Source organism: Micromys minutus (genome assembly GCF_963924665.1).
Source record: "Micromys minutus genome assembly, chromosome: 5".
Lineage (NCBI taxonomy): Eukaryota > Metazoa > Chordata > Mammalia > Rodentia > Muridae > Micromys > Micromys minutus.
Window position 1 is genome coordinate 47,114,653 of NC_137974.1, and position 26,614 is coordinate 47,141,266.

Genomic DNA, 26,614 nt, shown 5'->3' on the forward strand with positions numbered 1-26,614 from the left:
TTGTGACCACATGTTTCCTAAAAAAGATAAGATAATCAGATTGTATTGGATATCCCTGGAGGCAGAAATTGTCTACTTAATGTCTATTTATCTTTAATGTATGTTTGAAGGGGGTGTAGTTGAGAAATACAACTGAGAAAATATTGAAAATGTCACTAAGTTAAAATTGTAATATCTGGATTACGAGTATATATGTACTACAATATGGTACTACATATGAGAAATTATGTGACAGAGGCCAGCAAACCCAGTCCCTCTTCCTTTTGGCATACAGTTATATTCCTCAGATTCTCCTAAAGTTATATATTGCTTTGGAGTTAAGTTTGGTCTAGCAGAATGTATATATGTATGTATGTATGTATGTATGAATGAATGAATGTAACTTCTAAGGTTAACCTTAGACACTCCTGTGTCCTTGCTACTTTATTAGGCTCATTGCTGAGAGAGAGAGAGAGAGAGAGAGAGAGAGAGGGAGCGCTCAGAGATAAGAGCACATACTGTTCTTTCAGAGAAACTGGTTTGAATCCCAGCACCCAGGACTCATACTGGGCTGTTAGGAACTCCAGCTCCAGGGGATCTGATACCTTCTAGCCCTGGCCTTTCAGGGACCTGCATACATGTGACATGCTTACACACATACATATAAATCTTTAACAACAACAAAAGAGAACTATTGATTGCCTGTTCTCTGAATACAGATAGACATACACACAGACACAAACATAGGCAGGCACACAGGCACACAGACACAACACACACACAAACACAGATGGACATAAAGACATATACATGGGGAAGGAGACAGACAGACATTGGGATGTGAGGTTATGTAAGAAAGGATTTTCGGGAAGTGGCTTCAGAGCATCACAGAGGCTGAGAAAACTCTGTGATTCGATGTCTGTAAGCTAAAGAAATCTAGATGAGGCATTGTAGTCTTTCAGTCAGAGCCCAAGGGCCAGAGAACCAGGGCTTCAGTAGCCAGAGGCAGAAAAGGACTGATGTCCAGCTGAAGGAGAGAGAAATTCACCGTTTTACTTGCTCTCAGCCTTTAACAGATTGGATGACACCCACCCAAACTGGTGAGAGAAATGCTAATCTCTTCCAAAACCTCCCCCAGAGACACACCTAGAAATAATGTTACCAGCTATCTGGGCCACTAGCCCAGTCCACTCACTCATCATGTAAAATTAACCATGAGAGCTCTATGCCCATCAAAGCGGTGCTTGCATGTCCTCATTGCTGTTTCCCCCCAGTTTCTTCATTCCCTTTTAAAGGTTCCCGCGGGCATCATCTCTGTAGAAGGAGTAAGGAACTCTGACCCCTGACCCATCACCATCCAGCACGTATATGTACATATTAACGTGCAACTGTGCTAAATGGTCACTGCATAACAATTGTGCAAATAATCTCACAACCTTGGCAACCATTGAGGGCTACAGTTTTGTCCTCAGGTTCTAGTCAGATGGCACAAGGCATTTTCAGACGCTTTCTTGGACTTAAATAAATACAATGTGTATCTAAGGTCCCTCTGTGCCTCCCCCACCTCCTGGCTCCATAGCTCATGTCTTTTCACTGGTGAATAATAGTTCGTTCTCTGTATATATATATCCCATTTGTTTATTGTCTTTGTATTTGCTTCGTCCATTTGTATGTCTTACTATTACAGCTCCATTTGGGAGTTGGGAATTATTAAATGTCTTAAAATTCACCATATCACTTGCTCTCAGCCAGTTTAAGTGACCAATGAGCTCCCCGAGTCCTCATCTGAGTTGGCTGCTCACTGGGTTGTTATCCAGTGCTGGCCCTTCTCTTCACCTAGGGGAGTCTTTTGGCCTGATCTGAGTTGGAGCTTTTGCTCCCTGGATCTCCTGGCTTTCTCTTGCTCAGTTTATTTACTCGTTTTAATGAAGTACATCCTCTAGTCATGTTCTCAGAAAGGTTCTATGGGAGACACTTTTCCCAAAAGATTTGGCATGTCTGTGAAGGTATTCATTCCACTTTCATGGATTTCTATGTGACTAGGAACCTGTTGTCTCTCTCTCTCTCTCTCTCTCTCTCTCTCTCTCTCTCTCTCTCTCTCTCTCTCTCTCTCTCTCTCCTAGTTTTTCTGAGATAGTAGCCCAACTGTAAAATCCCGCCATACACACAGTGTGCAAACTGCTTTGAACTACCTTGCTTCTTTAGCTGAGTACCGGGAATGCTTGTCTCTGTGCCGAGCTATACGTTAGAGCTGGGGACGGTTATGTTCACTCGCCAATATCCCCCACCACCACCACACATACACTCTTGGACTGAAGCAAGCACAGAATAATTATCTCAGAGATGATTTCTGGCAAGTAAGATCATCAATAGCTGGAAAGGTATGTTTCAGTGAAGACTGTTTATAAACACACCTCTCGCTGCCAAGATCTTCACGTCTAATTAATTAGAGTCATCCCCACCCGCCTTTCCACTTACATCACTTCTGTACACGCACATTCTCTCCCACACGTTCATGCCCATGTTCTGTCCCACACGGGTGCACACACTCCCGAGTGTACACCTGTCTTGCTCTTAGTTCCTATTTCTCTCCGTCTGCATAAGTTGATACACTTGGTTGACTTGCTTTCTGTTTCACCCCCTCCCTCCCATCAAAAAATATTTTCTGCATCTCCAACTTCATCAGGACGTGCCTGGCTGAGACTGTCAAAACCACTGAGCAGTTTAATCCGGAATTGGCTCAGATTAAACTGGTGAGGATCAGCTGAGGAAGCAGCCTTGAACTCCCTCCTAATTATTTATTGGAATCCAAGCCTTTGTGTTATGGGATATATTCACAATCCTCCCATCTTCCCTAGGCGGTGTGGCTCCCACAGACTCAGACAGAGCTTTCTGCACTCGAGAAAGACAAGCAGAGAAAGGAGACAGGGTGCCAAGCTATGTGCAGAAACATGGCTTTTGACAAAGGTGCCCTGTAAGCTGAGGTGTTTCAGTGGCTTATTGGATGGACACCTTTATGTAATTCCATTTACAGTAACACCATGAAGTAAGGCGTGGCAGGCGGGGCTAGTCACCAGCAAGTACCCAGAGGAGTTTGGGATGACCAGCTGGGAGCTGAGGACAAAGTCAGACAGAACTTTCTTGTCAGTCTGACAGCTGATCAATGTAAGGAAGTATTTCCACCCCTCTGAGCCATAGAGCTCTTATCTGCAGATGGGGACCAGAGCGCCAGCCTCCAAGGCTGCCGCAGGGATCCAGGTAAACACCCATCAAAGCAATCTGTCAGTAAGGGACTGTATAGACATTACTCATCATTATCTGACTTTACAGAGAAGGAAAAAAGTGATACCATTTTATCTTATTCCAATTTTCTTCTCTTACCCCATGGTGGTGCTGTGGAGGGAATGGAAGGCCTTGGGCGAGATAGACAAACTGTACCACTGAACTACATTCTCAGCCCTCGGTCTTCTTTTATATGAGGAATAATTTGTTGTTGAAATAATTCTATAAGTGTAAACATTATGACAGAGAAGATCCGTCAGGCGTTTCGTGATGGGCAGCTATGTCTCTAGGATCTGAAGAGCTGCGTGAGACGTGTCAGAAAAGAACGGCATCCCATTGGTTCACAAGGCTCAAACCTGTGAATGTGGTATCCTCACAGGCACACTAAGCAAATGTTTAAAACGGTAATGATGGGGAGGGAGTGGCAGGAATTGAGCCGGCAGGATGGGAAGTTGGGCATGGCACTGGTTGCCACACACGTTGGTTGTAGTTGAAACTGTGTCTTGGGCACCTTGGCAGGTCTACTGAAGTGAGGGGGGTCTTCCTTCCTCATTTCACCCCTTTCTGCTCACAGTCCTCATGGGGCTCAGCATCTAAATTCTATGCCGATGGCTTTCTGGTGAGGAAAATTGAAGCATGGTTGATTCATAGCTGATGTTGGGAGGTGGGTGGGGAGAAGGCTTAGAGCCTTATTTCTTCTTTTTCTTGGGGTGGTGTGGAAGAAAGCTTCTGGGATGACCGGCCATTGCCAGTTTGGCTTGGCTCTTCTCTTCAGTAATTTAATCAAACACAGAATTTTGATGTTGCTGGGAAGGTATTTTGCAGGTGGGGTCAGCCCAATGGTCAGTTGATTAAGGAGGGATTAACCCAGCCTCCCAGCCTTCTATTTCAGGTGAAGTGTGCCCACCATGGCCTGGGCAGCTGTCTTAAAATACATTTGTTTGCTTATGTCCCTCCTGATGGCCACTGCCTTGGGTGGCATTTATCAACACACTGTTCTTTCCCCAGAGAGTTCCTTTTCCTTTGACTATGTTTTAACCCAACACATAACAGTTCTGGGGTTGAGTTTTTTTTTTCTTTTCACTGGGAAAATTGAGCTGCCTTACTGGGATGATGAACCTTGTAAGTGACTTCCAAATTACACTCTAGCTTCTGTCTTCTGGAAATCTACTTAGCTTGATAAGACTGAAGTGCTTGGAAAAAAAAAAAGACATTTATTGAGTTGGGGAAAGCATGAACATGCCATGGAGATCATGTGGAGATGCTTTATTAGAGTTATTGCTGTGATAAAACACAGTGAAAAATAACCTTGCTGGCTTGCTCCTCGGTGCTTGCTTAGCCTGCTTTCTTAAACAATTTAGGATCACTTATCTAGGGTTGGTACCACCCATAGAGAGCTGGGTCCTCCCACATCAAACACTAATCAAGAAAGTAATCAAGAAAATGCTCAATGAACTTGAGAGTCCCTCTTCCCAAATAAGTCTAGGTTGTAACAAGTTGACAGAAAACTAACCAATGAAGGTCAGAGAACAACTTATGGGTGTCTCCAATGAGTGCCTCCTACTAGGTGAGTTCCTGGGATCGAACTCAGGTTATGCTAGGCAAACAAATGTTTTTACTACTGTGTCACCTCATGGTCTATAAGCGCGCGTGTGTGTGTGTGTGTGTGTGTGTGTGTGTGCAAGGAATTTAAGATATGTTTGTTGTGATATGGTAGTGCATACTTGTAATCTTAATACTAAGGTCAAGAAGGAGGTTGTAAGTTCAAGGGTAGCTTGGATTTCATAGCAAGACACTAGCTGAAGGAGAAAGAAGAAGAGAAGGAGGAGAAGGAAGAGGAGAAGGACCAAAATCAAAACACAACAAAAATGTACAAACACACCAAAAATGTTTCTGTATTCTAATTGTCCTTCATACCTAAATTCTGTGCTTATCCCTTTGGGAACACACACCCATCAGTAAGGAATCTCAGTAAACTCATAAGCCTGGGGGCTGGCTCAGCGCAGGGGCAATAAACACAGCATTTATGGACTTTGGGTTGCAATGAACTTGGCTGTCTGCCTGTGCTGTTTTAAAAGTGGTTATCTTGTAATTTTAGGTTCAAGGTTCTCTGGGGTATGACAGACTCCCCCCTATTCCATTAGTTATCTTTCATTTTGGAGACAGGCCCTAGAATCATTCTAGTCACCGCAATGCTAGTAGTCACAGATGTCACGTCGCAGACATTCTGGCCACACCCAGGCAGACTGGCCAGGACCTGGGTTCCGTGAGAGTCACTGACCACAGACTTCAGTTCATAGCAGTTCCCCGCGGGGTGATGTGTGAGCCTCTTCAATTGTCCGTGACAGTATTCCACATACACATATCGATCCCCTCTAATCCCTAGCACTGCTGCCCAGCCTTTCTGTCTGGCTTGGGTGGAGCCCCCGAGGGGTGGGGAGAACCTGGTGCCATCAGACATCCCTTAATGGCAATCCTTCAGGGACTAGGCAGGTGGTCTTGCAGATGAAGTATGTAGCCACGAACACAAAATGTCTCTGTCTCAGGGCTCCATACGTGTTCATCATACCTGCTGCCGGAAGGATCTGGACAGGCCCTCCCCTTAGGAGCCTGTCAGCTCTGTCACTAATCAGCCTGGGGGCTACTCAGGATGACTGGCAGCAGGTACTTCCACCCCCTGCCAACCACCCTGCCCTCTCTGCTCTCAGCCCTGCCACCTGGGGAGGCCACACCAGGGCAGGACCATCAAGTCTGGCTTCTGTATCACACGTGGGGCTCACCATCAGCCACAGTGCTAAAATATTTATAGTGATCCATGCAGGACTCAGACTTCCACTGTCCCACAGAAGCCCTAGATTTCAGGGTGCTGTATTGCTTGGGAGGGTCTGCTCACCCTGGTGGCTCATTTGGGAAGCAGGGTAGAGATCACAGCAAAATAGCCAGAATTTGGCCTTTGTCCCAAAGGCTACCTGGGAAGAAACTGGCTTGGGAAAGTGACAGGGTTTTACTTCCCCTTAACTCAGAGATTCTGTTTCATACGCACATAGGAAAGAGTCAAAATGTTGTTCTCAGATAGTCCATCAAACAAACTCTGCAGAAGCAGGTTTTCTGGGGAAGATCATGGTAAACGCCTAAGGGTAGGCAAGTTTTCCCATAACCATGGCAGCTGTCCCCTCAGAAGCAGCCCCCCATTTTGTCCCCAAACCGTGAGTTCCACTAGCTTGGACCTTTCATCCAATTGGTTTTACGTGCATGGGAATTATTGGTAAGCACTCTGAAATGGTGTTGTGTGCTAGCTGCAAATTATTTGGGTGTGTCTTGAAACTCATTAAAAGGGAAATGTCCTATTCTGTAAAGAGCAGCATTTTTACATTTTCAGAATCAGATGTTCTCAGCGGGGAGCAGGGTTTATCTTTGTCATTGCTGGCTTTTTCTAAGTACATCGCAGATTGAAAATCTAAATGAAACAACCACAAGCGAAGGCATGGGGGATGTTTATGTTGGGAAACAGGAGGAACACATACACACACACACACACACACACACACACACACACACACACACGTCTGCACACTTGCACATGCACGCATATATAAAAACATACATACACAGACATATATGTGCACACACATGCATCTACTCACACACAACACACAAATGCAAACACATACACACACATAGACACATATGTGCACATACATGCATACACTCGCACACAAGCACACACAAATGGACACACGCACACACACCTGTTTATTCGTGAATTTAGAAAGCCTTTTTCATGTTGTGGTTTGTTTCTACCTTGCTAGTTGTTCGTTTTTCACTGGAAATATTGCAAATACATAGAGCTGCCGAGGTGCCAGGCCCCATCTCGGTGTCCAAAAATTGGCTTTGTACATATGCTAAATTAGAGATTGGCTGGCAGAAGCAGTTCACAGATCCTAGATTGGCAGGGATTCCTCATGAAAGAAGACAGGGCAGCGAGCCCGGGGGACTCACTCTGTAGCCGGCAGTAATGCAGCATGCTCCCTCCTACACGCCAAGACCTGTTTTTAAAATAAATTCTGAACCTCGATTAGGCATCGCTTCTGCCCCAGGTAATGGGCCCACCAGAGTCTAGGGCCCTATCCTGTTCCTGAGGAGGGGATTCTCTTGACCCCTTCAGAGGACCTAGCTTTGAGACTTTTTCCACCAAAGGACCCAGGTCATTTTGGTTACTTCTTTTCATCAACAGGGCATCCTGGTGCCAAAGGAGGAAGGTAGGAATGCTTTAGCTGAAAATCCTTTTGTTCTCCCCCCAAAAAACCCAAGCAAACTTCTGTGATGAATTGATACTAACAGAATTAACTCAGTGAGGAAATGTATTAGACAGCCGGAGCAGAGAAGTCTATGCCAAAAGGATCCACCATCTGGGTCTTTCTCTCTCTGCATCAACCAGAAAAAGCCTTTCTCCTTTGCTAGGGGGTAGCTGATGGCTTTACTCTTCCTAAGAGAGAACACTTCATTTTCTAGACAGTGATGAGTTCTAAGCGAAATCATGTTTGTTCCTAAGGTTATCATTACTGATCTTGGATACCTGCTTAATTTTAGAGTTAAGCCCTGGAAAATTATGAGACTTGCTTTCCATCCCAAGTGGTATTGTGGCTTCAAATGGCGACAGTCAGGCATTATTTCTTTTTTCTTTTATTTTCTTTTTGTGAGCCCATAACATGGCATATTTCTTTTCAATCCTTCTCCCTTTCCTATAAAGATGTGGTGGTGAAGAATCAGGAGCTGAACAAGGTGACCTCAAAGCCATGCAGTTTGTTTTCTTTTTTAATTTACTTTTTATTATATATAAGTATACTGTACTTGTCTTCAACATACTAGAAGAGGGCATCAGATCCCATTATAGATGGTTGCAAGCCACCATGTGGTTGCTGGGAATTAAACTCAGGACCTCTAGAAGAGCAGTCAGTGCTCTTAACCACTGAGCCATGTCTCCAGCCCCCACATGCAGTTTTACAGGTACTATTTAATCTGTGTACCCAGACTCCATGAGTTCAGAGAGCCCTGTGCAGGAAACCTATACTCAGTCAACATCACTGTGCTGGCCAATTTCATGTCAGCCTGACAGATGCTAAAGTCATTTTGGAAGATGGGAACTCAGTTGAGAAAATGCACCCCCATCAGATTGGCCAGTGGGCAAACCGGCAGCATTTTGTCTTGGTTGATGAATAATGTAGGAAGGACCAGCTCACTGAGAACAATGCCACCCTAAACAGGTAGTCCTGGGATAGATAAAGTAGGCGGAGAAAGCTAGAAAGTAGTGGCCCTAAATGCCTCTGCTTCAGCACCTCCAAGTTCATGCCCAGAAATCCTGCTCTGGCTTCCCTCAGTGATGTACGCTATAAGCCATAAGGTATAAGGTGAATAAGCCCTTTCCTCCCCAGGTTGATTTTGGTCATGATGTTTATCACAGCACTAGCAACTCAGTCACCAACACTATTCTTTGCGTCACCAATCTCCTTGGATGTCACCATGGAGTCATGGCACAGCAAGATCAAGTTGCGTGTCTCTTTCGGTACCACATGTAGCACGGTGTGGAACACTCACTTGGCTGAGCTTCAGTTGACCTGGGCTGTCCTGACTGTGTCTTCAGCATGGCCCCAAGTCTTTCAGTGATCTCCCTAGGGCTTCTTATATTTAATCAATTGAGCACGGTGGTACTCTCTTATAATCCCAGAACTGGCCAGATAGAGGCAGAAGACAGAAGACAAGACTGGGGGCCTTAGGAGATGGCAAAGTTGGTTAAATGCTTGCTGAATGAGAAGGAGGATCTGAGTTTGGATCCAAAGCAGGCTGTGGAGACAAAGGTCTGTAATGCTTGAGCTAGGGGTACAATCAGATAGGTTCTTAGGTTTAGTGACGAGTCAATCTAGCCAACTGGTGAGCTCAAAGTCTTTCCCTATGTAGGGAGTTTGATGCCAGCCTGGGCTACATGAGTCCTTGTCTCAAAAACAAAATAAAACACACACACATAAAACAAAACAAAACAAGACAAAACTCCACATAATAAAATAAGACAGACAACTATGTAACTGTGGGCCTGTCTTCAATCCTCATGTTAACTTAACTTTGTGGTTCTGGAATTTAGGCATCTAGAAGTACTTTGACTTAGTATGAAGGAGCTTGTAGGAGTTAAATGAAGAGACAGAGCTCTTAGTGGGTAGATATTGCTCTGAGCATATATTGTACAGTCCTCTCTTCATTTGCAGGTGCCTTTCTAGTGTGAATGAACAGGGAAGGGAGTGAAAAATATATGCAGAAATCGTGGGGTGTGACCTGTGTGCCGTGTCTACCAATACAGGCAGTATCTGAAACAACCAAGAACAAAGGCGTGGGTTTAGAAGTATCTGAACAGTTAAAATTACATGAGTGCTGCCAAAAGGTCATGTGTGAGTTTACGGTTACCCCGAGGCACCTACCTCTAAGGTCAATGAAATGGTGACAGCCACAAGTCCTGCCTCTGGAGACACAGTAGCATCTGTAGAGATCTACCAAAGATTGCAAATAGTCTAGGTGCCATTACCTAAATAGAGGTACTGGAAGAGTGTGTTTTCAGAAGAGGCAGGAGAGTGAGATAGGATCTCTGTATTCTGTCTCCCTGGCTGTCCTGGAACTAGATATGTAGATCAGGTTGGCCTTGGAATCATACTTGGCCTAGATCTCCCAAGTGCTGCAGATGAAGGCAGGTGTCTCCATGCCCAGCCCTGAGGGAAGGGATTTTAGCAGGAAGAACTCACCTCTGTTATCTTACCAGCTCCCAACATCTTTTTAAGGAACCTGTTTTAGTGACTTTTGTGAGGGACTGAATGGTGACCTCCCAAAAGATAAGTTGTCACCCCAATACCTAGACCCCCTATAAATGAAATCTTCTTTGTAAAAAGTCATCTATACAGAGTATAGTTTAAGAATCTACAGATGAGATTACTGTGGGTTGTCTAAGGAACACCTACACACATTGACCCTTATAAGAGATGCAAGAAGCCATCAGATCTGAAGCTTGAGGGGTGTGCCTACCATGTCTGCCTGGACACTGCCATGCTCCCACCTTGATGATAATGGACTGAACCTATAAATCTGCAAGCCCCCAAAAAATGTTGTTCTTATCATGTGCCTTGGTCATAGTGTCTGCTCACATCAGTAAAACCCTAAGCAAACTCAGCAATCACTCTAGCCCCGAGATCTTTATTCTTGATCAACCTTATCCTTTCAAGTATTTCTATCTTATTGAGCAATGGTATTAATAAAATTCTGATATCTTGTGACATATTTAGAATGTGGACTCTCATATATGTTTGGAAAAATTCCCTTTTAACGTGCCCCTCATTTCAATTTTAAATGTTTTATTTAAATTTTTATATCTCTCTCTCTCTCTGTGTGTGTGTGTGTGTGTGTGTGTGTGTGTCTACACTTATGACTGTGGGTACCTGCAAAGGACAGAAAGTGTTAGATCCCCTGAAAATGGAGTTACAGGCAGTTGTGAGCTCCCAAACATGGATGGTAGGAACCAAACTGGGTCATCTACAGGAGCTTAAAGTTGCCCTTGGACTTCCACACTCACACTGTAGAAATACATCCCCATAACCTAAATACACAGAGAGACAGAGCAAGACAGACAGACATAGATAGGCACAGACAGACAGATTAAATAGACAGAAAGACAGACAGACAGGCAGGATAACTATGAAGCAACAACTCCCACAGCTTTCCTGATAGAAATCAACCATCAAAGAAAGTTGTTGGTATGCTAAAGTTGGATTGTGAGAGACAAGGACATTGGTTTGCTGTCATTTAAAAACCAAACTCATTTGGAAAAAAATAGATTAAATATTGTAACAATAAGCTGCTCAGCCTCAACTGTGAGTTAAACTGGTATATACTGGTTCTAAAACCAAAATATAGCCTGAAGAGATGGTGTGCCCTCCACTTTGCTGAAGCCTGATCTCTCATTGTTTCTGCTGCTGTGTGGCATGCTCCAGGCTGGATAGGCTGCATGCTTCTGAATAGATCTCTCTCTCTCTCTCTCTCTCTCTCTCTCTCTCTCTCTCTCTCTCTCTCTCTCTCTCTCTCTCTTTCTCTCTCTCTGCCTCCCATCTCCCTGTATCTTACAACTGCACCACCATCTGTAATGTTTACTTTTGTATTAAGACTGAGTCTCTCTGTATAGACCTGGCTGGTCTAGAACCCTTGAACTCTTCTGCTCCCTGAGTTCTGGGATTGAAGGGATATGCCACTATGCCCAGTGCTTTATGTTTTGTTTTGTTTTTAAGTGTGAGTTCCAGGAATCAGACCTGAGTCATGAGCCTAGTTCACTCTGGCATTGTTTTTATCTGCTGACCCATTTCCCTGGTTCTTGACTCTTCCAACAAATGTACCTTTCTAGGGTATGAATCATTTATTTCTCCTTCCCCAAGTTTCTGTCCTGAAATAAAGGTCCTGACACTTAGCCCTGGTTGGCTGGAACTCACTATTTAGACCATCCTGGCCTTGAATCTGTCACAGATCCTCCTGGCTCTGCCTCCTGAGTGCTGGGATTATACTTGTTAGTCTCATCTGGCCCAGCTTTCTTTTACTTGTAAAATCTCTAATGAAGAACTTATCTCAATCCCTACTTTTTCCCCTTAGTATCAGCTTGATTAAGCAAACACTCTAAGAATGCTTACCAATTGCTCATCAGGTAGAAGAAGCCAACATATTGTCAGGATGAGTTGCAGTCAATATTTAATTGAATCTGTCTTATCTCTTTATTGGCCCCCACATTCTCACTCTGTGGGCGCTGTTTAATATGGAGCCGCACACAGACTCTGTCACTCGCTCCATGAGCTATGCTCTCCACCAGATCCCCTTCCCAGGCGCTACACTCCGCCTGCCATGGTGCTTCTGCCCCAGTGTGTTTCTTTACCCCATCTCCCAACACAAACATGACTCTAAGGCCCGATAGCTTTTCATACAGGTTTAAATATTCAATTCTCAATCCACAAATCCTCTATACAACAAGATTACATCCAATGGACAAAGATACAAACTGCCCTTCCGTATAAGATAAAAGACCTATAGAATCCTTAAAATATTCATAGCTACCTATCGCCAATTAAGTCCACCTGGATCCAGCTCATCCTTCTCGAGCTCCATCTTGATCTCCCGTCTTCTCTCTCTCTTCCTCTCCCGATTTCTTCTTTTTTCTCCGCCTACCTCTCCCTGTCCAATCATGTAACGCCTTAACACAAATCTACAAGGATGTGTCAGGAGATGGTTGGGATGGATGGGATGGGTGCCTAGAGAATATATTCATTTATACTGCGTGCGGATTTGAACAAATGTGTTCAGAATTCAGTATCATCTGAGAAATGACCCAGAAAGGAACGCAATGGTCAGATAAGGTTCTGAACTTACCTTCCAAGTGACCCTCCCCCCCAATTTGTTCTTGAACAAGGAGGCTAACTATTGCCACATGGCACACCAGAGTTAGGATGTTTCGAAAGCCTTTCATTTCTGGTAGTAATTGAATGAGGGGAAAATGTGGGTCCATGTGAGTACCTGGGGAGGCACACTAAATTTGGGTTATATCATTATCATATCTGTTAGTGAGAAAGGAGAAGGAGTGTAATGTGGTGGACCACCCTAAACCTCAACATTTGGGAAGTATAGATACATTTTTAAAAATCTAACAAATATTAATACTTATCTCAAACCTCGCCGTTACGCATGTCAGACACTGTTGTTATCCCTACCTCCACCCCTTTTTTTGACTGGGTTCCAGACTTACTATGACCTTGAGCTTTTCTGCTCCTCCTGCTTCACTTCCAGAGGGGGTGACAGGCATACATCATTGTCCTAGTCAGGGTGACTAGTGCCATGATGAATCACCATGGCCAAAGCAACTCGAGGAAGAAAGGATTTATTTGGCTTACACTCCCATACCACTTTATCATGAATAGAAGTCAGGGCAGGAACTCAAACAAGACAAGAACCTGGAGGCAGGAGGTGATATAGCAGAGGTCATGGCTGGCTCAGCCTTCTCTCTTATAGAAAGGACCAGGACCACCAGCCTACAAGGGACTGGACCCTCCCACATCAATCCCTATTTAAGAAAATGCCCTACAGGCTTGACTACAGCCTGATCTTATGGATGCAATTTCTTAACCATGGTTTCCCCATTTATGATGAATTGTGTCAAGTTGACAGAAGACTAGCCATTACAACCACCATGTGCTGGTTTTATGGGGTGCTGGGGATAGAATGCTGAGACCTTTGGCCATGTCGGACAGACCTATTGATCCACATCCCTAACCCCTCTTGAAATGAAGAAACAGAGGCACGGTGAGGTGGCGAGACCATCCAGTTCCCAGACACCATGGACTTCAGAACTGCAGGTTCCACTGATGGATTAGAGGAAGATTGTGAGAGTTGGAGGTGCATGGACATTCCTTTAGGGACTGAGCGGGCACTTAATTGGACCTGGTGTTTGTGCTAGTAGGCTGTGTGTCCTCAGCAGCACACGTGCTCTGTGCTGAACGCCCTGAGACTAGACTTCCCCTTTCTCTGCTTTCTGGTCTACCTAGATGTGAGACAGCAACTTTCGCTCCTACCCACTGTGTTCTCCTCAACATAATCTTTCCTACTTTCTTTTCATTTTATTTTTACTTTTTTTAAGATTTGAAGGGGACATTGGATCCCATTACAGATGGTTGTGAGCCACCATATGGTTGCCGGGGATTGAACTCAGGACCTCTGGAAGAGCAGCCAGTGCTCTTAACCGCTGAGCCATCTCTCCAGCCCGAGTCTCCTACTTTCAAAATGGCTCAGTGAGTAGATAGAGGCAGTTGCTACCAAGTTTGGTGATATGATTTCAATTCTCAGAACCCCTCTGTTTTTGAGGTGGCTATGGGTAATCAAATAGGCTGGCACTGTTGTGAGAACAGCTTCTAATCATCCCTGTGACTCTAAAAACAAACAGCCAGCTCTCCACAGTACTCCATGTTCCTAGTGGTCTGAAGGTTAGAGTTAGGAAATGCATTTTTGACTTATGACTACTTATGTGTCAAGTCTTACTTTATAACCCAGGCTGGCCTTGAATTCATGGCATCTCTCTTGACTCAGCTGTCAAATGTCTGACCTTTTACCTTATGGTCTGTTTATGGACTGAACCCATCATAAGTTAAAAGGAATCTGTATAATTTACTCCAAAGCCATTGGCATGGGACCCCCAATGCTCTACTATCATTAGGAGCAAAACTGCTGCTGGAGTGAGGACTTGGATCTAGGCTTCAAGCCTGGTCTTTTCTAAGACTCACTAATCCCACTGACTTCAGGGAACCAGGCTGTTCTCATCTCTGAGCTTTATACTTGGAGCTGTGAAGCCTGGCCTCTCTCCACAGCATCTTCCCCAAGCATCCTGGCCATTGCTGTTTGAGCCAACACCGGGACACCATCCGCTTCACAGGTCTCTCTGCATCACTTTTCCGGGCAGAGCCCAGCTAGGTGTGTATTAAAGACCAGACAGTTTTCCATTTTCCTTATGATTCTATCTTTTGCACATTAAAAGATGAAAACCTTGGATTTCCTGCTCTACTTATGGTTAGGAGAAAACGGATACGTCATAAGGCAGGGGATGGGGGAGGGGGGCTCTCAGGTGGGACTGTGATGCCGTTAGAACTTCAGCGCTCTTGAGGACAGGTGTGTGTGGCCAGATGGGATGCCTTTGCCCTGTCCTGCATGTCCAGAGGCCTCTGCTGGCAGAACTGCCAGCCCAGGTGGCTTCCGTCTTCATCTCTCGGGAAGAAAGGACACCATTTCATTGTGACACAGGCTATCCAGCGTCCACACAATCTGTTCTGCCAAATCACACCTGGGGCTGTTTCAGAAGGATCTGGCAAGGTTTCTGACTGCTGAGGCTGAGGCTCCTGCCTCAGAAGCCAAAACGTGGCAGTGGGGCTGGGATCTGAGTCCGCCACTCGGGAAATTAACCTGCTTGTTCTCACGTTAAACGCTTTATGAAAATTTACTGGGCGCGGAAAGAGGAAAGAAAACCCAAGTGGTCGCTCGGTACGCCTGGCTGCCTGGCACCGGTGAGCGAACAGAGCTGCCGGGGAGTGAATGAGGAGGCCTGGCACCGAAAAGGTGGAAAACACGGGGCGCGTGGGAGTTGGGGGGAGGGGACGGCCAACCGTGCAGCCAGCCCGCCATTGCATTTCGGGGGAGGAGGCATTTAATTAGACAGGAACCTGTGCGTGGGAGTTGGCGCGCCTTGCGATCGGACACCCGTGCCCTACAACACTCATTTGCAGGGGACTGTGGCATGCTATGCTTGGAAGAGAAGCCATCCCCTGTGTGGGTAGTCCCAGAGGACAGCCCTCTGTGGTGACCAGTTATCAAAGCCTCCGCCTTCTTAAAAAAATGCAGTGGGTATAGAGAGATGGTTCAACCGGTAAAGGGGCTTTGCCACCATGCCAGGTGACCTGAGTTGGATCCCTGGAATCTTCATAATGGGAGAAGAGAACCAGCTCCTGCAAGTTGTCCTCTGACCTACACACGTGGGTTGGGGCACACTGGGACCCACCCACTCCCACACACAAAATAGATACCTGTAATTAAAAAAAAATAAGTGAAGTAATTTTTGGAGAGCTGGGGTGTAACCCAGTTGGTACCCTGCTTGCCTTAGTGAGTGTGTGTGCGTGCATGCGTAAGTGTGTGTTTGTGGTGGGGGGGCATGGATACCCAGCACTGCCTAAACAAGTTAAGTTCTTCCAGGACTACAGAAGTGGACTAAGAGGATCAGGAGTTCAAGGCCATCCTAGGCTACATAACCCTGCCTAGGGAGCTGGAGACTAGCCTGGACTACTGAGATGTTTATCTTTAAAAGGTGTGTGTGTGCTATCACCGTTCCCCATCCTCTTCCTCCTCGTCCTCCTCCTCTTCTTCCTTCTGCTTTTAGGTCTTTAGAGACAGGGTTTCTCTGTGTAACCCTGGCTTTCCTGGAACTAACTCTGTAGACCAGGCTGGCTTTGAACTCCGAAATCTACCTTCCTCTGCCTCTGCCTTGAGTACCGGCATGCATTGCTGCTGCCACCACTGCCATCACCACCCAGCGAGGCCGGCCAGCCATCTTTTCCTTCTCGTTGTTGATTTTAAGAAAAAAATATATGAATGAGGTGGAAAATACCTATGAATTTGTTCTGGAAAAGCATGATCCTTTAAAATATTGAGCTCAGTGAGATGGCTTAGCAAAGAAGTCTGCTTGCTGCCAAGCCTGATGACCTGAGTTTGCTCTTCAAAATCTGTGTGAGGTTAGCCTGGTCTACAGAATGAATTTTAGGACAGCTGGGGCTGCATACAAGAGAAACTCAGTCTCAAAAAAACAAAACCAAACCCGAGCAAAATTGAACCATAAAACTCAGTATAAGAAGGTTGCCCTCTGACCTCCATGCTCTTGCAGTGGTTACATACCTGCTCACAGATGTGTGTGTGTGTGTGTGTGTGTGTGTGTGTGTGTGTGTGTGAGTACCTCTCAATTTACCACCTGGAAGGAACAGACTAGGCTGGGAGTGGTGGCAAATGCCTGTAAACCCAAATTTCCAGAGGCAGAGGCAAAGGAATGCCCTAATTTGAGTATGGTCTACACAGTGAGTTCCAGGCTACCCAAGGCTATCTAGCAAGACCATGTGGCTGAAAGGGGGAGAGGGGAATGTAGCTCAGCTAATTGAGTAAATGCTTGTCTAACACACAGAAAATACTGAGCCTGTGATATCCCTGTACTTGGGAGGTGCAGGCCAGAGGGGAGGAGTTGGAAATTACCCTCGGTTTACACGGGAAGTTTGAGATCAGCCTGGGATACACTAGACCCTGTCTAAGAGAAACTCTTGTCTGGAAGGGTTTAGGGGATTTTTGTTGTTATTCTTCTTTCTTTACTTTTTCATTTATTTATTTATTTATTTATCTATCTGTTTATTTATTTATTTTTGGTCTTTTGTCTTTTGTATTAATTTCTTTGTAGCTTTAAAGCCTTGGCAATATAAGTAGTTGAGGAGCAGCACGGTCCAGTTTGTGCTTTGCTGAAATAGCGTCTTTCATCTTGTCTCTGCTAATACACTATTGCCTTACCTAATTTTTTTTTTCTTTCCTGGCTGTGGGGACAACAAATGAATACCCTAACAGATTTTAATTATCTACGTTTGGAATTCTGCTTTGGGAAGACAGGAAGTCTCAGGCTTGCTCTGGCAGCTCCTTGAAATGAAGCTTAGCCTGGTTTGCTTTGTGACAAGCCCGCTTGTGCCATGCCTCCGGGCATTTTTACTTCTTCCAGTCCATCGCCATAGCTTCTGCTGTGGACACCAGACCCTTGGTGCTGACACCTTAGATGTTGCTGAGGCAGCACAGAGACCAGAATATCTGGACTCAGTGTCATTGTCTGTTCATGGGCTCCCAGCAGGTCATCAGGTCACAGCAGGACAGCATGTCTCCAAGTCTTGGTGATAGATAGAGAAACGTGTCTTTCTACATAGAAGGAAGCTAGAGTTTAGTATAAAGATTTGTTCTTGGCCTGGCAAGATGGCTCAGTAGGTAAAGACACTTGCACACACCCGGAGACCTCAGTTCATCCCCCAGAACCTACCTAAAGATGGAGGGGGAGAAAAAAAATTCTATATTCATGATGTGTTGTATGTGCCAGCCCATCACGAACACTCACCGTACAATACATATATTTTAAAGTTTTGGTTTGTCTGTTTTTCTGAGTCAGGGTTTCTCTGGGTAGCTCTGGCTGGGCTGGAACTCACTCTGTAGACCAGGTTGGCTTTGAACTAGAGATCCACCTGCCTCTGCCTCCCAAGTGCTGCAACTAAAAAGTCCTGCACCACGGCTGCTCAGGTTTGCTCCTTTCCCCCTACATTAAAAAACAACAACAAAACCAAAACCAAGCAAACAAACAAAAACCAAAACCTCAAAAAACTGAGACAAAATGTAACTCAAATCGGCAAGAAACTTCTGTGTAGCTGAGGGTGGCCTTGAACTTCCTGATTCTCCTTGTCTCTGCCTCCTGACAGCTGCTATTACCACATCCGGGTTGTGTGGGTCAGGGTCAAATCCAGGTTCCCAATCATGCTAGGCAAACACTCCTACCGAAAGAGCTAGGTGTCCAGCCCTAGCTCGTTCGGTTCTTGATGTTCACACGAAGAGGAAACTTTTGATCCCTTTTCTACAATGTAGCTAGAGGAAGTTACCTGACAGAATATGTTGCCAGCATCATTTACAACTGTTCAGGCAGGGCACAGGTGATGCGCCTGTTATCCCCAGCATGTTTGGACCCTCAGTAAGCCCTCCTCATTAAATTATGAACCCTTCACTCTTGATTTACCATTCAAAAGAATGAAAGCGCCGGGACCCTGCCCCGCACGGGTGATCCGCCGCACCTGCAGCAAATGGCGCGTTTCCCTTCTCATAATGAAGAAAGGTAGGTGCGGAGTCCTTTGATGATAGTGCTCCCTTTTGCTTGTTTACTTTGATTCTCCCACGCAGACTGGGACCCAGCAGGAGGGCTTTTAAACCAAAACAGTTAATTACCTCCTCTAACCCAGAGAAGTCGTGAAATATAAATACGGAGTGAGGGAGAGGGCAGCCTGGCTCCAGCTGTACTTTGTACCAGTTGGGGAAGAGAGACACCTTCTCAGTCCTCCGGGGGCAGGGTGGAGGGAGACCAATTAGAGGGTGTGCCCAGTGAGGTGGCTGGCCACCCACTCTGCTGTGTCAGTGGGCTGGACCAGGAGTTCCTCAAAATGGAACCTCTGCAAACACACATGTTCTGAAGATAAAGGGGAGTGAGTCACTCTGAGCCTAGAGTCCCTCCCAAAGGAAGATTCCTCAAGGTGGATGGGACTGAACAAGGACCCGACCAAGGGTCAGCTCCTCCACATGCAATCGTGGGCACAGGGCACCTGGTCCAGATGGACTTTAGGGTGAACCTGTGAATTCATGTCCGTCACCTCCTCAGCCTTCTTCCCAGTGGAGCACCGCCTTAATTCTCTCGTTGATAAGACACTGCTCTCAGAGACTCTTGTTTTTCTGTCAGTCCTAATGGCATTGAACAAGCTTCCACCTCTGGCTTCATATATACTAGCCATCCATTTTATCTGTGTGTCTGTGTATATGTGTGTGTGGGTGGATGGGTGAGAGGGAGAGGGGAAGAGAGAGGGAGGGGAGGAGGAACAGGAGAGGGAGAGAGAGGATACACACGTGTGTACAACACACACTACCCACATGGAACAGCTTCTGGATCAGTTTTCTCCTTCCACTGTGGAGTCTAGGGCTTGAACTTAGATCATCAGGCTTGTCCATGGCAAATGCCTGCATTCTTACAGCCATCCCATGTGTTCGTTTGGGCTCTTCTCAGGGGGCTGTCTGTTCCTTTTGCTTCAGAGACTCCGGGCCTCCCTTGCCCCTCTTTGAGCTCTGTGGGAAGTACCACTCCTGCCTATGGGCAGTAGGTTCTGTTCTACTGACTAAATTGTTACTTCACTTCCAGTCCTATGGGCCTCTTACTACTAAGCATATACTGCCGAAGATGGGAACATTAAATTGGTATAGCCACTTTGAGAACCAGCTGACGGCTTCTCAGAAGGTTGAGCATGCAAGTTACTATGTGACCCGACTTTCTTTTCAGTACAAAGTCAAGAGAGGTAGAAATGTATGTGAATATTATACAAAGGGTTCATGAATGTTAGAGCATGTTCCACAACAGCCCCAAAGTAGAAAACAATCTAGATGTCCACCATATGGAAGGTTCTATGGTATGTTTCTGAGTTTCAAAACAAAGCAAATGTGCAGACAGAAGTACAAATGGGCGAATTATATGTTCTGTAAGTTGTATCTCATTAAACCATTACCAAGGGGCTGGAGCCATGGCTCAGTGGTGAAGAACAATTATTGCTCTTTCAAAGGACCTGAATTTGGTTCCCAGTACCTACATGGTGACCCATGACCACCCATATTCCAATTGTAGGGCATTCAATGCCGCCTTCTGCCCTCTGAGAGCACCAGACATGCATGTGCTACATGTAAAAAAAAAGACAAAAACAAACAAACAAACAAACAAACAAAACTAACAGAAACACTGCCACCAAAAACTCAAATAATTGTCTAGAAATAGCAAAATGAAAGTTGCTACTTTTAAACTTCTTTTATTATGAATACAATACCCAAATATATATAAATGTTAAAGAGAATTGTTTTATTTAAATATATAGTCATTGACCAGCTCTCCAAAGTATGAACGTTTTTAGAAGTCTTTTCAGAATTTTTTTCCCTCAATTTTATTGCCAGAATTTTGCACATCAGAAAACTTGGAAGATCGTACAATAAACGCCGCTATTCCCTGCTGCATTTTCCCACCACCTTGTTCATTCTGCCTTCATCTGCCAGCTCCCTTGCCCACCGATCACTCATTCTCTTAAATTCAGTGTAAGTTGCAGACAGCCCCACTCTTCCCTCAGTCCTACTGCGTGCTCATTATTGAGACGGATATTGGATATTTATTTATAGTTCTCCAGAGAAATGCACAAATGTAAAGCCTTCACTGCTTGATATGAGACAAACGTAGTACTCATGTAGGCTCGGAACCATTTCCCCTTTAGAAATATTTCAAGCATTTTTTGACACTTGGCTGTGGTGGCGAGCGTGCCGGAGCATATCTGGCTTGTGTGGAGGTCAAAGGGCAACTTGCACGAGTCAGTTCTCCTTTCCACTGTGAGATTCAGGATCAGACTCAGGTCCTCAAGCTTGGCCCCAGGGACCTTTACCCTCAGAGCCCCCCTTGGTGGTTGTCTTAGAAATGTTTTTAATTGCTTAGAGCCTGTGAAATAGAGTTTCGGATGCCATCGTTGTCTTTTTTATGTTGTGTTTGCCGCCTGTAGAGTTGATTCAATCTCCGGCATGAGAAATTCCAAGCACGTACTGTAAGCTTCCTGAGCCTTCCCAGCCCTTGAAATGAAGGGAAAGATGGTTTGTAATGTTTTGCTATAAGCCCTTGTTTTAATGTATCATTCACGATAAGCACATATATAGACAAACGAACAAATAAGACTGGACTGTATCTAAATCTGTGGCTTCAGAGTGAATAGGATGACATGGAGTATCTTGTAGGATGAATCAAGGCCTGAGACTTTAGACCAGTTAATTAATTAATACACAGAATGTAGCCAAGGCAAAACTTTCTCTTGTCCTTCTATCTTTCCTTTTTCTTTCAGGAAACAAACCAAGATTTCTTTCCTATAGCAACAAACACCCCAGTGAGCTAGAAATTCATATGATCCAAGTATATCCTGTGCGTATTTGAAAATGTCAGAACAGAGCTTATCATTTTGTACAATGAATGACCTTTTAAAAGTCAACACTGTCTCTTGTCTGATGGGACACACTACCAGAAGCAGGGAACATGTTTCTCAATCTGGTTACTACATCCCTTCTAGTGACCCCTGTAATGATAAGTTCTGTGCATTCATGAAGACCTGCAAATATGTTGTCCTTATGATGACCTCTTTTGTGTCACAGGCATTTCTGACTTTTATCACAAATATATCTAAAAGGCAGAACCAAAAAATGAGGTCTTTAAATGGAGCAGTTCACTCGAAGCTTTTTGGTTTTGTTTGTTTTGTTTTGGTATAACCTAACATGATCTGGACAATTATAGCTTAAATATTAGGACCTTATTCGGAAAAACCTGGAAGAGGCCAGACCCGTGACATCACTTGACCAAAGATATGGGTTAAGATGGGCCGATCTAGAAAAGGAAGAGTTTAGTAGTCGCTTGGAACATAAGGCATGGCATTTGTCTTTATGGAATGAAGATATTAATTTTATATATGATTTTAATTACAAATGCTAAATATCTCCCCTGAGTCTAGGAGGTCTTTCCTATTTCTTAATTACCAGATCTCAGCCTCGGTTGGAGGTGAGCTTTTCCCTTGGTCCCAGGGAAAGTGTGGGTGGACTTTAACGGTCACAGTTTGGGGAGGGGAGAAGTGGGGTTGCAGGGGTGGGAAGTGGGGGAGGAGGTGTTAATTCAGATGTTAGGGAACTGTGATGATGCTGTTATTTTAGGCACTTATTTGAGTGTGTTTCTACTTTGTGGTTCTATAAATAAGCCAGAGGGGGCTCCTGGTTGTCTCTCTGCTTCTTGAATCCTGTGGCCCTGTCTGTCTCATCCTATCCGACAGTAGAATTGATGCCCCTCTAATCCCTGGAAGTTTGGGGCTAATGAACTGACTGCTGAGCGGCCGCCACGGAGCTTGGTCCCAAACTATACTGTACTTCACACTCGATTTATTCTCCAGATGGCGAGACTGTGCCGCCCTGCCGCGAGGGACCACCCCTTCCACTGGAGTGTAAAAGTGGACGGATGTTGTTTTCTTTGCAGATCTCATCGTTCTGAGCTAGAAACTCTCGAGGATGACTAGTTATTAGCTTTAATGTGTGCCAATTGAACCAGCCGCACGCAGATTTTTTCTCCCTTAATTTCGGAGGCTGCAGGTCTTGGGGATGGTTGATTTATCTGCTTTCCTACGTCACCGGAGCGTGTCTCCTCCCCAGGTAACAGGAATCCAGGCTCTGAAATCGCAGCCTTGGTTCCTGGCCCAGACACGGTCACGTAATACTGTGGCTTATAAATGAGGACAGTTTTATTAGCCTCTGGTCCACTGCACCAAGTGGCCCCGTGGCACGGCATATCGATCGGTTGCAGGAACTTTGGGGAGCCTTGGAAGATTCTGGTCCATTCCAACCTTGTCTGAAATCCGTGTGGAATCAGATGTGATACAGAACACTCCATGCTAGTGAGCGAACTCTTTCCAGATGTAACAAAACTTTTCATAACGGGCCTCGGTTCTACCATTTGGCTTGTCCGATCTGAGAGGGCTGAGTTCCTCTCACCAAGAGGACCCTTCAACAGGCTGTTTTATTAGAGATATGGTCCCCCCTCCGCATAATGAGACCAACCTTCTGCCAAGACATTGTTTTTCCACAAAGGTCATTCCTTTTTAATTTCGGTATGTTTCTCTAAAGACCCCACTGAGAGAGTCTGCCAGGCACTTACAGACCTCTTCTTAACCCACCTAAAGGTGGAGGCAGAGGGTAGATTATCCCGAGGGGACTAGAGGAACTATGAGGGAAGGAGGGTAGAGGAGGTTGGAGAAGTCAATGGAACAGAGCGCAGAACGTCTTTCTCCTTACAACTGGGCGGAGCAAACAAACAGAATACAGCAGTACTAATTGTTCTTAGAAGCTGCCTTTCTCTCAAACCAACAGATGGCGTGGGTGTGTTTACTAGCACAGTGACATATTTCACCATTAAAAAAAAATCCACACACTTGTTGGCTGGTGTAAATTTAGTAAGGCTGTTGGATATTTTTGGGATACGTACCAGAGGGATCCGTTCTTCATTGATGTAAATTGGAGCAAGCAACAGCTTGTTAACAAGAGTTTTTGGTGTCAATATACCTCAGACACAATCCTCCATTTTTGGAAAGGTACGGGGTGACGCCAGGAGAGAGCTCCCTGTTTATTCTGAACCAAAAACAAACAAACAAACAAGCAAAAACCCATAAATCAACAAAAAAAAAAAAAAAAAATCAAACCAACCAACCAAACAAACAAACAATTCAGGAAAATGAAGGATAAAATGCTGAGTGCTCACTGCTTGTTACTATAACTGGTTAATGACTTATCAGATTGTGCATAGAAATTGGAATTAGGTGTTTCGTTTGCAGGCAGTTTCAAAGGATTGAACTATACTCAGTGGACAGGAATGTGTGGGAACCGTGGCAATCTGACCTCAGATGGAAATCACAAGCAGGTTTATACCATGAATTCTGCACACACAGTTCCCTTCAAATCCAAAGGAAACAGCTTGGGGCTCAGATTCTGTTTGACGCCTGAGACACAATTTAAGAAGCTGTCAGGAATTCTGCATCCTCAAGCACACGTGTCCGCTGGTCATTTGTTTGTCTTTCCTGCAATAAGGGTCTAAGGGCCTTGTGATGTAGGCCTGAAACTAGACACCCTCCTCCCTCAGCCTCCTGAATACACCGTTGTATTCGGCGCAACTGTAGGGCCATTGGACTTGTTCCCATTCAGTCTCAAGCTGCACGTCTGCAAGGCTGGAGGATGAGAACCCACAAGTTGGAATGTTTACAAACCAGAACTATCCCGAGTTTTTAGGTTTTCTGAGGCGGTTGCGTCTGAAGACAGGTACTTGTAAAATCAGAGGAATCCCTCCCGCTACTGTAGACGGCCTTCAAACACTGTTTACTCCTTTGCCTGGCTACCAATGTGTTCCCATTAGCTTCTCTAGCAACAGCACATAGTAGGTCACCTCTGTGGGATCTGCACTATGGAATAACCAAGTTAGGTAAGGGTGGGTGCTGGAGAGATGGCTTGTATACTTCTCTTGCAGAGGGCTTGGGTTTGGGTCCCTATACCTCATCAAATGTATTTCACAACCATCTGTGACTCTAGCTTCAGGGGAGTCTGATGCCTCTGACTCCTTTTGGCATCCAAACTGTTGTATACATACTTCCCACAGCACACGTACACTCTGTGAAAACAGATTGTAAGAATTTGAAAACAGAAAGAGTGGCATCATGCGGACTCAAGCCACTGCTGAGCTCATGTGCTTTCTCTTGCTTTTGCCTGACACTGGCGTAATTATTCACAGCCAACACACTGCAAATCGGGTGTGCACAGAGACATCCTAATGTCCTTCTGGGTGCCATTCCCATGTGGCCTAATAACTGTAAGGTACCCTTTCATCACACTGTGTAGCTCAGACCCCCATCTAGAAGCCTTTCTGGTTTCCATTCGGAGGTAGACTTACTTATGTCTGGTTTAAATCAACTATCTTGGGTTGGTTGTTTCTTTGACTGAATGTAGGCTTGTGTTGGCTTAAGCAATTTGATCAGTTTTGTTATTGTTGTTGTTGTTTTGTTTCAGATAGGTTCTTACCATGTAACTCTGCTAGTATAGAACTCACGATGTAGACCCTCAGCCCCTGTGTTCTACATGTCTGTCGCTCCTTAAGGCTAGGGCTCCACCACTTATGGCAAATGGTCTGTGCTTTGAGGAGCTGTTTTGCTAGATATATGCTTCTTTTCTAGTGGCTGTATTTTGTTAGAAAATTTATAGAGATTTATATATACACACAACCATGGTACACACACACACACACACACACACACACACACACACATACACAACTAGTGCCTATAGAAGCCAACAGAATGTGCCACACACACCCCCACCCCGGGACTGGAGTTACAGACTGTAGTAAGCCACCATGTGGATTTGAGGACCTAAATGAGGTTCCTCTGCAAGAGTAGTGAGTGCCCTTAACCACTGAGTCATACTCCCAACTCCAAGACTGTTTTCTTTTTTGTAAATGAATTCATCAGTAGTTAGATGCTTTAAAGTTTTATTGGTGTAATAAAAATTCTTCCCAAATTAAACTACCTTTGATAAGCGTTCATTCTGGCAGTAAGAATTTGTTGAGGGCTGTTGGCAAGATGGAAGACTTTAATTTTGAAACTGGAATTGGCAGAAAGTAATGGGCCCAAGAGCTTCCTTTCTCTCAACCCCCCCCCCCCAGCCCTTTAGTGTGTTCCTCCTGTCCCACCCACCCAGTCTTCACCTCAACCTCAAAGCTAATACACAACGTATTTGGGCTCATACACTCTTTCTTAGGGTAATTCAAATGTGACTTTCAGCCTCTCATAACTACAGCAAAGGCTGTCAAATCAAAGAAAACAGTCTATTCGTCAAGTGCTCCACGGAGGGAGTTTTTGGTGACATTACTGTTCCCACCTGGACCAGTGGCAGTCTCTCACGTGATGCTGAGTGTCAGACTCCCGTGGGTACCTGCTTAATTGAATGTCAAGACTCGACTTGGTCACAAAACAAATAAAATAAAATAAAAGAGGATGCTTTTTTTCTGAAGTGTGATATACCTGGGGAGCAGAAAAGCAAATGCTTAGCTTTCCCCCTAATGTGAGCATGCTGACAGGTGACATTGTCACTGTCCCAGTCCAGTGTCTGAGACTTATTAAGTGAAGAGATGTGGGTAACAGACTTGGAACCATGCTTAATCCAGTTGATGGCCAATCAGTTAATTAGCTATTTTAGCTTTTCAGTTGGAAAGTTCACTAATGAGAGGACTACTCTGCCCTTAGAAATGTAGCAACGCGCACGATGGAACGTCCCTGTTGCATTCCAGTCATCTTAAATAGTGTGTAGAAACCATTCGTTTTCTTTTCTTTTTTATAAGGATTTA

At 44.9% G+C, this 26,614-nt stretch overlaps 1 protein-coding gene across 2 annotated transcripts in view; it reads left to right on the top strand.

The window, feature by feature from the left end:
• CLYBL (citramalyl-CoA lyase) overlaps positions 1-26,614 on the top strand; it is a 213,787-nt gene that overhangs the window by 157,203 nt on the left and 29,970 nt on the right. The window lies entirely within an intron of this gene.